The 10607-nt window shown below is 38.0% G+C and overlaps 1 pseudogene; it reads right to left on the bottom strand.

The window, feature by feature from the left end:
• Nucleotides 1-5848: 5848 nt before the first annotated feature.
• On the bottom strand, nucleotides 5849-6145 carry LOC103746995 (annotated as a pseudogene).
• Nucleotides 6146-10607: the final 4462 nt, after the last annotated feature.

Here is a 10607-nt window from a genome sequence, read left to right as displayed (position 1 = left end):
TTTATCTCCCCTCCCATGGAGGTTCCCTCCCATGGTCCCTTACTAGTTTCCTGACAGCTACAGATTTTCCAATTGAAACACATATGTAAGGATCCAAAGCTAGCATCCCCATATGAGAGATAGCATGCAACATTTGTCTTTCTTACTTTAAGTTGGCTCACTCAGGATGATTGTTTCCAGTGCCCTCTATTTGCTTGGGAGCTTTATAATTTCATTTTTCATAACCAATGAATAATATTACATTGTGTAAAAGTACCATATTTTCACTATCCATTCATCACTTAATGACACCCAGGTTGTTTTTATTTCCTGATTATTGTGAATAGAGCAACATTAAACATGGATGAGCAAGTATCTCTGTAGGAGGATGGAGAGTCCTTTACCCAAGAGTGGTATGGCCGGATCATGTGGTAGATACATTATAGCTTTTTAAGGAATCTCCACATGGATTTCCATACTGACTATATGTTTGCAATCAAACAAACAGTAAATAAGTGTTGCCCCGTTCCCACATCCTTGCCAGCTTTTGTCATTATTTGGTTGTATTTTCTGTTTTTTTGTTTTGTTTTGTTTTGTTTTTTTGCATCCTAGACATTCTGACAGGGGTAAGATGAAATCTCAAAATACTTTTAATTTGTATCTCCCTGATGGTTAAAGATGTTGAACATTTTAAAAATATTTCTCATCCATGTGTGTTTTATCTTTTGAGAGCTCTCTGTTTAGTTCCTTGCTCCAATTTTTAATTGGATTATTAATATTTTATGTTGTTTTAAAATTTTTTGTTGAATTTTTGGATTTTCAAAATATAACTTGACAGTATTTAGATTCCCCCCCGACCTGAATGCCATTACTGTCCCTTCCCAATTTAGTGTACTTTGTAAAATATAGGCAATAGAGTTTGATTTATGGCCTTAAATGTCCTTTGGTCTGTGTTCATTCACTGGACTGGTTAACCTACCAAGAGTCTGTAGGACTGTAAGAGATTGCCCCTCCCATTGGCCATCAGTTGCCAAAAGTTCCTTGGGTTTCATTGGGATTTCTTATTTACTTTTCCATGTCTATTCTGGGATTCTGTCTGGTCTGAGCTTGCATGGCACTTTTATGCATGTTGTCATCATTGCTATGAGGTCTTATGAGTAACTGCCCAACTGTCTGGAAAGCCCTGTTTTCTTGTGGTCATCCACCCCCTCTGACTTTTACAATCTTTCCACTCCCTCTTCCACAATGATCCCGGAGCCTTGAAGTTTAAAACAGGTGTCCAGTTCAGTGATAAGCACTCTGCAGCCTCATGTTCTCTGAACATTGACCAGTTGTGGGTTTCAGTGTTAGTCACCATCCAATGCATAAGGAAACTTCTCTGGTGAGAATTGAGAGATGCATTCACCTTACATGTGGAGGCTGCATTGAAGATATGTCACTTAATGCTAAGCATCTCACAGACACTTGTTCTCTTCATTTGACCAGTTGTTGAATTCTGTATTAGTCTCTATCTATTGCAAAAGGAAGCTTCTTTAATGAGTGGTGACAGGTACAATTGTTTTTAAATATGAGGATGCATATTTAGAAAGCAGTAAGAAATTGCATTGGTCTAGGGATGTGGCAAAAATAGGTTTTTCTGTAGGATCTATGACCTCTCTAGCCATGTGTATTTGGCTATGTTTACAGTACCACACATAAGTTCCCTCCCATTGACCAGGCCTTAATTCCAATTAGATAACTTTTAATTAGCCCCAAGATAAAAATGCCACTGCTACACCAATACCAATAGTTTTCTGGACAAGTAGTTGTTGTTTATTAGGCTTCATGGTAGGACCATTGATTGGTTTTCTTCCTTGGCAGCTTGAATAGTATTATCAGGTAGCACAAGAGCTAGTTTTCAGGGAGGAAGCTGCCAACTCAGTTCCAGCTCGATTGCTCCGTGTGTGTGTGTGTGTGTGTGTGTGTGTGTGTGTGTGTGTTTCAGTAGGACATTGAACTAATAGATTTCTCCTCTGGAAGCATTATTAATCTCTCTTTTCACTCCTCTATATAAACCTTCCTACTTCCTCCCCAGTCAAATTACTACCCCTTTCCCCATTTCCCTCTTAATAACATCATTCTCCTACTACCCCACTCTTGAGCTCCTTTTTCTACTTTACCTCTGTGGTTTCTCTCCATTTTCCTGGCTCCCATGGTTACATCAGGGAATGTACTCACATCTAAGTATTTGGAGCTAAGGTCTACAAATGAGAGAAAACATTCATCACTTGTTTTTCTGGGTCTATGTTACTTAATAATGAAAGTGTGATAATATATTTACACGATGGAGTTCTACTTAGCAGTGAAGAAAAACAAAATCATGAAATTTTCAGGTAAATGGAAGGATATGTTAAGCAATTTTGAGTCCTTTATATAGTACACAGGTTAACCCTCTGGGAGATGTGTAATTGGTAAAGACTTTTTCCCCGTTCTGTAGCTTGCCTCCTTCCTCAAATTAGGGTGTTCTTTGCTGTACAGAACCTTCTAGTTTCACGAGGTCCCATTTGTCATTGTTGGTCTTAATGTCTGTACTATGTTCAGAAAGTTCTTTCCTGTGCTTAAAAGTTCTAGTGTATTCTCCACTTTTTCCTCGATCAGATTCAGGGCATTAGGTCTCATGTTAATGTCCTTGATTCATGTGGAGTTGAGTTTTGTGCAGGGTGACAGATACAGATCTTGTATCATTCTCCTGAATATAGCTGTCTAATTTGATGGGCACTATTGGTTGAACATGATATCTTTTCTTCAATATGAATTTTTGGCCCCCTTGTCAAAAATTATGCAGCTGTAAGTGCATGGACTTAAATTGGGTCCTCAATTTATTCCATTGATAAATATGTCTGTTTTTAGGCCACTGCCATGCTGTTTTTATTACTATAGCACTGTTGTATAATTTGAAATCAGAGATGGTAGATGCCTCTGGCTCTTTGTTTTTAAATTTTATTTTTTAATTAAAAAAAATTATTGAATTTTTGTGTATTTCATACAGAACATCTTAATTTTATGCCCCCTTCCTCCTTGGCATAGGCCCATAGCCCCCCCCGCTGGAATTCATACATTCTGTCATTTGTGTTAAGGCCTGTCATGTCAAGTTAGTGTCCCCAGACACCCTTCAATGCAAGTTCATCCACTGAGGTCTAGTCAGCCTATCTAGAGTCCCTTCCTTTAAGAGAATCAGCTCTTCTTCACCCAATAGTAATCAGCTGTCAATAATTCTTTGACTAAGATTGGGGTCAGCTGTCCATTTCCACAGTTCTGTGCTCAGTTTTTGTCTGCTTGAGTTTGCATGGGTCTTATGCATGCTGACATCATTGCTGTAGGTTCATAAAAGAAGGGTCCCAAGAGCCTGTAATACTCTACTTCCCTATGGTCAAGCACCTCCTCCCTGGCTCTTACATTTTCCTCCCCATCTTCTGCAATGGTCCTTGAGCCCTGAGTGAGTGGATTTTAATATAGGAGTCCTGTCCAAGGACTCAACACTCTGTAGACTTATCCTCTATGTTTGAAAAGTCAGCTGTAATTCTGATGGGTTTTCCTTTATATGTTACTTGTTTTTCTTTTGCAGCTTTCAGTATTCTCTCTTTGTTCTGTACATTTAATATTTTTACTCTGATATGCTGTGGGGAGTCTCTTTTCTGGTCCTGTCTATTTGGCATTCTATGTACTTCTATATGGGCATGTCTTTCCTTAACTTTGGGAAATTCTCTTCTACAATCTGGTTTAAGATCTGGTCAATACCACTAACCTGAAATTTTTCTCCTTCCTCTATGCCTATGATGCATACATTTGATCTTTTCATGGTGTCCCACATTTCCTGCATATTCCATTCCTGTGTTTTATTAATTTTTTTCATAGTCTTTGCTTGAGCAGTCCAATTCTTCAACTTTATCATCCAGTCTTGATTTTTTTACTTTTCATATGTCTGAGTAAGTGTACCCATCTGTGTCATGCAATGCCAGTAGACGTCAGAAGAGGGTGTCAGATCCCCTGGAACTGGAGTTATGAATGGTTTTTGGCTGCCATATGGGTGCTGGGAATAGAACCTCCATCCTCCGCAAAAGCAGTCAGTGCTTTTAACTGCTGAGCCATCTCTCCAGCCCCTCCAGTTCTTCTTTTATTGTTCAGGATTGTTTTGACTACCCTGGGACTTTTGTGTTCCATATGAAATTTGATATTCTTTTTTTCAGTTTCTGTGAAGAATTGGGTTGGATTTTTAATGGGGATTGCATTGAATGTGTAGATTTTTTTGGTAGAATGGCCATTCTCACAATATTAATTCTTTTACTCTATGAGCATGAGAGTTCTTTCCATCTTCTAGTATCTTCTTCACTTTCTTCAATGTCTTAAAGTTTTTATTATATAAGTCTTTCACTTCCTTGGTTAGATTTATTCCAAGATATTTTCTGGTTTTGGAGGCTATCACAAATTTCCCTGGTTTAGTTTTCATTATGTTTGCTGTTGGTATATGGGAAAGCTACTCATTTTTGGATGTCAATTTTGTGTCCTACTATTCTGATGAATGTGTTTATCTGCTCTAGGAGCTTTATGGTGTAGTTTTGAGTCTTTTATGTACAGAAACATTATTTGTAAATAGGAGTGTTTTGATTTCTTTTTTCATTATTTAAATCTCCTTTATCACCTTCATTTGTCTTTCTGCCCTAGCTAAAATTTCAAGCACTATATTGAATAGGAATTGAAAGAATGGGCATCTTTGTTCCACTCATTATTTTAATGGAAATGCCTTGTGTTTTCCTCTACTTAGTATGATGTTTGGTGTCAGCTTGCTGAATATTGTCATGATTATATTGATATATATCCTGTACATCACTAGATTCTCCATGTGTTTATCATAAAGGGATACTGGATTTTGCCAAAGGACTTTTCTGTGTCTAATGAGAAGATCACGTGGTTTCTGTCCTTGAGCCTATTTATGTGGTAGATTACAATGCTTAATTTGTATATGTTGAGCCATCCCTTCATCTCTGGGATGAAGCTGACTCTACCATGGTGAATAATCTTTTGGATGTGCTCTTGCGTTTGATTCTCAATTATTTTTTTAAGGAAAATAAGCTTTATTACATCAAGTAATAAATATATACAAAAGTGCAAACAGTTTCAGTCATTTTCTTCTAGATGTTCTGATCAGCTTACAGAAAATGTGGAACCGACATCTACACACAGTTTAGGGATAGAAATTTGGGGGGTGCTTGTTAGGTTGGGCAGACTGCTCTTTCTTCTGTATTTATAACGTGCATTTTTTAAAATTGACTTCAAAGCACTCAGAGTTATGCAGATGCTTAAGCAAAAAAGCTCTGCTAAGTAGGGTCTACACTGCATGGCAAGCAAGCTAGGTACTAAGTAAAACTGGTTTGTCTGAGCGCACTAAAGTCCTCAGAGTCCAATGAGCTTATGAAAAGGAACGAATCAGTTTGGGTGATGCAAGCGACAAATGTACTCAAAGGAAGATTAAGGGGAGACACTGGCATTTGGGGGCAAACAATAGTTTGCTATAAAATAATTTTACATGCATTTTTTAAATCAATGCTTAAAAAAAAAAAAAAAGGACGACCTAGGTCATTCCTAACTATTTGCAATGCACATCTTTATTAACTGCAAAATATTTTCCCAGTCTTTGAAAGTGTAGGTTCAGAGCTTAGTGAACCATGGCAGAAAAAAACTAAACTGTTAACATTTTTTTAAAAAGAATTTCATCTCAACAGGCGATATGAATTGTTAACCTCCCATCTCATACGAAGATGGGGACCTTCAATACTACGGAAGCTGGGACCTGGCATTGCTCTGTTTCAGCCAAGCACTCCCAAACCAGGCCTCAAGAGGGAATGACGCCTCCTTTTAGTCTCTCCAGGGCACTCCTGCTCCCTGCATAAGTGGTTCTGATCTCTTTCCCCAACTCTTCAATGATGGCCAGCAGCCGTGCATATTTGCTCTGAGGTACCTGGCTGTTCCCAGTTCCCTGGGTGTAGCGTAGTGATGGCGGTCCGAAGTCATTCAGCAGCTGGAGGTACTGGGAGGGTGTTGCCATGCTAGTGGAAGGCGAGTGGACACTCCCTGCTGCGTTGAGGGCGGCGGCGGGCAAGTGTGCGGTCAAGTTCGGCTTGTAAGACATCCCCCGGCGGCCGCCACACGATAGGCACTGGGCGCCGGCGCACTTTTTGTTGTTGACTTCTCCGGCCGCGCTGGCAAATAGGGCCATCCCTCACCCCGCATCCGCCACAGTATATCACCCACACATCGGGCGCGCGGCTGCGGCCGCTGGTTCTCAATTATTTTTTTTTGAAAAATTTTAAGCCTATGTTAATTGTTGTTAGATCTTTGTCTGGTTTGGATATTAGGTAACACTGGCTTCATCAAGGGAATTCAGAAGTGTACCTTCCCTTTCTATTTTATGGAATAATCTGAAGAGTATTGGTATTAGTTATTCTTTGAAGATCTGGTAGAATTCGGCACTGTATCCATTTGGTCTTGGACATTTTTGAGTTGGGAGTTTTTTTGTTTTGTTTTGTTTTGATTTGATTTGATTTGTTTTATGTGCATGAGTATTATGCTTGCATTGTGTGTAAGTGCACCTATGCCATGTAGTGCCTGCGGAGGACAGAAGAGGAGTCAGATACCCTGCAACTGTAGTTACCGATGGTTGCTAGCTACCATGTGGGTGCTGGGATTTGATCCTGGGTCTTCTGCAAGAACAGCCACTGCTCTTAATAGCTGAGTCATCTCTCCATCCACAAGCTGGGAGGTTTCAAATTACTGCTTCTATCTCATTGGTTGTTAAGGATTCATTTAAGTAGTTTATCTATCTTGCTTTAATTTTGGTAGGTCATGCATATCTACAAATCCTTCCATTTCTTTTAGAATTTTCCAGTTTATTAGAATAAAGATTTTTTTTAAGTATGTTCTTATGATTCTCTGGATTGCCTCAGTGTATGTTATAATGTTACCCCTTTCAATCTCTGATTTTATTATTTTGTGTCCTCTGTTTCTTTTGGTTAATTTAGCTAAAGGTCTGTCAATCTTAATATTTTCAAAGAATCAACTCTTTGTTTAATTGGTTCATTGTATTTTTGTTTCTATTTCATTAATTTCAGCCCTGATTTTAATTATCTTTTCCCATCCATTCTTTTAGGGTATTGTTTGTTCTTGTTTTTCCAAGACCTTCAGGTGCATCATTAAGTTGTTACATGAGATCTCTTCAGTTTTCCTCTTAGGACTGCCTTCCTTGTGTCCAGCAGATTTTGGTATGTTTTGTTTTCATTTTCATTCTATTTCAGGAATTTTAAATTTCTTTCTTGGTTTCTTCTATGACCCAATTTTCATTCAGTGGTGTGTTGTTTAGCTTCCATGAGCTTATGTATTTTTCCCATTTCTATTGTTATTGATATTCAGCTTTATTCCTTTGCAGTTAGTTAGAATAGAATGTGATCTCAATTTTCTTAGATTACTTGAGACCTGTTTTCTGTCCCAATATGTGATCAATTTTAGAGACAACTCCATGGGCTGCCGAGAAGAAAGTGTGTTCTTTGGTTTGGGGGTGATATGTTATCTAAATGTCTGTAATCTCCATTTGATATACGATGTCATTTACTCCAGGATTTCTCTATTTAGTTTCTGTCTGGATGGCAAGTCTACTGGTGAGAGTTGGGTGTTGAAGTCACCTACTATCACTGGGTTGGAGTCAATCTGTGATTTTAAATCTAGTAGTGCTTATTTCATCAAATTGTCTACCCCTGTGTTTGGTGATTGTATATTTAAAACTTTTGTTGGATTTTTCCTTTGCTGAGTATCAAATATTCTTCCCTATCTTTTCTGACTAGTGTTAGTTTGAACTCAGTTTTGTGATAGAATACTTGCTTGTTTCTTGGCTCCATTCGCTTAGAAAACATTTTCTCATTCTTTTACCGTGAGGTGGTAATGATGGTTGATGCAGAGGTATATTTCTTGGAGGCAGCAAAAAGATGAATCATGTTTTCGAATTCAATCAGTTAGTCTTTGTCTTTTGACTGGGGAATTGAAAATGTTAGTATTGAGGGTTGTTACTGACCAATGTCTATTAATTCCTGAAATGTTGGTGTGGTGGTATTGTTTTCTTAGACCTCTTTTAGTTAACTATTCTGGCATTGTTTATTTAATCCCTTGTGCCCTCTTGGGTGTGTTTCATCTTCTCTTCAGATTGAAATAGTCTTTCTAGTATCCTTGATAGAGCTGGTTTAGTGGACATAAACTTCCTTAAACCTGTTTTTGTCATGGGACGTTTTCCTTTGTCCTTTGATTGCAACTGATAATTTTGCTGGATTCAATAGTCTGTGCTGTGTCTGCGCTCTTTCTTGACTTGTAGGACATCCATCCAAATTTTTCTGTCCTTTATAGTTGCCACTGAAAAGTCAAATGTTATTCTTCTGGGCCTGCCTTTATATGTGACTTTATCTTTTTCTCTCACAGTTTTTGGTATCTTTTCTTAGTTCTATATATTTAATGTTTTTACTATTACATGATGTAAGAGTTTCTTTTCTAGCCCTGTCTAAGTGGTATCCAGAATGCCTCTTACACTTTGATAGGTATGTCTTTCCTTAGATTTTGTACATTTTCTTCTATGATTTTGTTGAAAATACTTTTGTGCCTTTGATTTATACTTCTTATCTATAACTATAATTTATAGATTTGGTCTTTTTATAGTGTCCCAGAGTTCCTGCATGTTCCATTTCTGAGTTATTTAAGATTTAACATTTTCTTAACCGAGTGATCTATTTCTTCTACTTTGTCTTGGAGATCTGATATTCTCTCATCCACTTGATCCAATCTATCAGTGAGACTTTCCTTTGAGCTTTTTGTCTGACTTCTGAGTTTTTCATTTGAGTTTTGTTTCAGTTTGACTTTTCTTCAGAGATTCTCTTTAGTGAACTCTAATTTTATATCTTAAATAGCTTTAATTATTTTGCTCATCTGTTTATGTTTCTGTGATCTTCACTCAGTCCTTTGTTTGTGTCCTCTGATTCCTTAAACACATTTATAATTGCTAGCTTGAAATCACTGTCTTGTGCAGCAGTTAGGTTGACTTTCACAGGAAGCATTCCAGTGGGCACACTAATTTCTACAGGAAACATATTGTCTTGGTTATTTACGCTGTTTGCGTTTATAGCATGGGACCTAGGCATCAGGAGTTATGTCCTTGAGGTGTTTTTTGGTATGGGTATCTGATCTTGCCTTTGTTGAGTGGGTGCTTGGATTTTTGTTTACTGTTACCCCAACTTGTCAGGTGGTAGCCTAGATGAATGGCACTTGGTGTTCAGTTCTGAGACCACTCTGTGTTTATTTGTAAATGGGCTACAAGAAGTGGCTTCAGTTCAGCTACAAATATGCGCAACTTCTGAGCCGGAGGTTCCAGGACAGACTTTGTGTGGTCCTAGAGCAGCAGGGTGTACAGAGCAGCAGCTAGGTGATTGAACAAGCACACAGGTCAGTGTTGATATTTTATTGGAAGGATGAGGTTGATTTCAACTTGGTGGTAACCAAGAAAATGTGCAAATGTAAGTCTATTTGGGATGATGCACAGGCTGGACAACTTCAGCATTTCCTGGAAGTGTGGAAATGGTAGCAAAGTCAGGTGAAGTTCTGTAAATCTGACCAAACTGGGCCAGTGTGAAGATTGTATGTCCTAAGCTCAGCCTGGGGAATGGGACAGTGGGCAAAGACTGTTGGAGTTGGGGAACTGACAGGTCTGGTGGGTATACTAGGGGTACATACCCCAAACCTAGCCTTAGATGTGAAACCTGAGCCAAGTCATGAGCTGAGACAGCAGACAGGGTATCAACTTACTCTTAAGAAGGCCTTCATTATATCCCAAAGAATTTGATATGTTGCGTTTTCATTTCTGTCCAGTTCTAGGAATTTTTTTTTATTTCCTTCATGATTTCATGAATGACCTTTGCATCATTCAATAGCATGTTGCTTATTCTCCAGGACTTTGTGTACTTTCTATAGTTTTTCTTGTTCAGGTAGAATGCAAGGAGTTATTTCATTTTTCTTATATTTGTTGAGATTTCCTTTGTGTGCTGAGTAGATGTTTGTTCATGTCTCCCCAGGAATAGTGTCCCACAATAGTTCTTAAATTGTGACAGTTTTGTTGGGTACAATAGTCTGTGTTGGCAGCTGTGGTCTTTCAGAACTCTTTCTGTGTCCTTCTGGCTTTTCAAATTTCAATTGACTAATCAAATGTTATTCTAATTAGCTTACCTTATATGTGACGTAACCCTTTTCTCTTACAACTTTCTTTGTTCTGTTTTGATGTTTTAACTGTAAGATGAAATGAGGAGTTTCTTTTCAGATCCTATTTGGTGTTCTGTATGCCTATTGTGCCTAAATTGCCATGTTTTTCTCTAGATGTAGGAAATTTTCTTCTGATTTTATTGAAAATATTTTATATGCCTTTGGCATGGAATTATTCCCCTTCTATGCTTATAATTTTTAAATTTGGTTCCTTTTCATGGTGTCTTGCATGTTCTGTTTATTCTTTTTAAAAATTTATCATTCACTTAATTGAGTGATCCAATTCCTCTTCAAGCCCTAATAATCTG

The sequence above is a fragment of the Nannospalax galili genome, unplaced genomic scaffold (genome assembly GCF_000622305.1).
Source record: "Nannospalax galili isolate Female #2095 unplaced genomic scaffold, S.galili_v1.0 scaffold304, whole genome shotgun sequence".
Lineage (NCBI taxonomy): Eukaryota > Metazoa > Chordata > Mammalia > Rodentia > Spalacidae > Nannospalax > Nannospalax galili.
This window is presented reverse-complemented; position numbering and strand designations above follow the sequence as displayed.